The 1986-nt window shown below is 44.9% G+C and overlaps 1 pseudogene; it reads left to right on the top strand.

Moving 5' to 3' along the window:
• The first annotated feature begins 226 nt into the window (after positions 1–226).
• On the top strand, positions 227–1729 carry LOC132014124 (TAR DNA-binding protein 43-like; annotated as a pseudogene).
• The last annotated feature ends 257 nt before the right edge of the window (positions 1730–1986 follow it).

Here is a 1986-nt window from a genome sequence, read left to right as displayed (position 1 = left end):
TTAGAGTGTTGACCATGCAAAGATGAATGCTTTGGTTCTTATCTTGAGCAATTTCACAGGCTATGAGGGTGGGAATGGGATGGAACAGAAGCAGGATCTTATTAGAAACATATATACAAACAGGAAATTACAGTGGGAGTGAAGAGGTAGCATGACTCTTCCTGGGTCCCTTGCTGCTTTGGTTTCCCTGTCAGGTTTCCTAGCAGTGGCCTCGTGGAAAAATAAGATGACTGAATATATTCAGGTAACTGAAGATGATAATAATGAACCCGCTGAAGTATCATCAGAAGACGATGAGACAGTGTTGCTTTCTGTTACCCCTTTCTTTCCAGGGACATGTGGGCTGTGCTCCAGGAGTGTCTCAGTATAGGGAGGTAGCCGGCTGATAGAAGAAATTCTGCATGTCCCTGAGACTGGCTGGAGAAAACTAGTAACTGTTGTCAACTATCCCAAAGATAACAAAGGAAAAAAATGGACGAGACCGATACTTCATTGCTATGAAAATGAAAAGCTGTCCAGAAAACATCTGACTTAAGAATGGAAAACAACTGAACAGATCCAAAAGAATATTTTAGTACCTTTGGAGACATTTTTATGGTTCTAAGGAAAGATACTAAAAGTGGTCACTGAAAAAGGATTAGCTTTGTTTTACTGAATATGAAGTCCAGCTGAAAGGAAAGTCACAGCAACTAGGATTGATGGACGATGGTGTCACTGGGAAACTTCCTAATTCTAAGTAGCACCCAGGTGAGACTTTGAGAAGAAGGAGGGCCTTTGTTGGACATTGTACAGAGGACATGACTGCTGAGGAGAGGCAGCACTTCTTTTGCCAAGACAGGGAAGTGATCATTGTCTTTATTCCCAGACCATTCCCGTCATCTGCCTTTGTTATATTTGCAGATGATCCAGTAACCCAGTCTCTCTTTGGACAGGACTTGATCATTAAAGGAATCGGCATTCATATATCCAATGCTGAACCTAAGTAGGATAGCAATAGACAGAAAGATGTGAAAGACTTGGTGGTAACCTAAAGGGCTTTGAGAATCAGGGTGGATTTGGTAAAAGTAGAAGGCAGGGAGCTGGTTTGAAAACAATCAAGATAGTATTATGGGTGGAGGGGTGAACTTTGGTGCTAGGCATTATTCGGGTATAGCCCAAACAGCACTGCAGAGCAGCTGGGGTTCGAGGGGCATATGAGCCACTCAGCAGAACCAGCCAGCTCCATCAGGCAATAACCAAGTCCAAGGTAACATGCACAGGGAGCCAAATCAGGCCTTTGGTTCTGGAAATAACTCCAGCCAGCTCCATCAGGCAATAACCAAGTCCAAGGTAACACGCACAGGGAGCCAAATCAGGCCTTTGGTTCTGGAAATAACTCCCATAGCAGTTTTTTTTTTTTTTTTTTTTTTTAAGATTTTATTTATTTATTTGTCAGAGATAGAGCGCGAGCGAAAGCGAGCACAGGCAGACAGAGTGGAAGGCAGAGTCAGAGGGAGAAGCAGGCTCCCCGTGGAGCAAGGAGCCCGATGTGGGACTCGATCCAAGGACGCTGGGATCATGACCTGAGCCGAAGGCAGCTGCTTAACCAACTGAGCCACCCAGGCGTCCCTCCCATAGCAGCTCTAATTCAGGTGGAGCAGTGGGTTGGGGATCCTTTTCAAATGCAAGGTCAGGCAGTGGTATTAATGGAGGCTTTGGCTCAAGTGTGGATTCTAAATATTCTGGCTAGAGAATGTAGACAGTAGGGTTGGTATAGACTGATGGGAATTCAAATTTTTCTAAACATGTGGTAAGTATATTATAAAATACATATGTACAAGGAATTTTCAGAATTGGTTTATTCAGGGGCACCTGGATGTCTCAGTCAGTTAAGCATCTGCCTTCAGCTCAGGTCATGATCCCAGGGTCCTGGGATCCAGCCCCACACTGGGTTCTCTGCTTTGCAGGGAGTCTGCTTCTCCCTCTCCCTCTGCCTCTCCCCCTGCT

The sequence above is a fragment of the Mustela nigripes genome, chromosome 1 (assembly GCF_022355385.1).
Source record: "Mustela nigripes isolate SB6536 chromosome 1, MUSNIG.SB6536, whole genome shotgun sequence".
Lineage (NCBI taxonomy): Eukaryota > Metazoa > Chordata > Mammalia > Carnivora > Mustelidae > Mustela > Mustela nigripes.
Note: the sequence above shows the minus strand (reverse complement) of the source record. Positions and strands in the feature narration are given on the sequence as shown.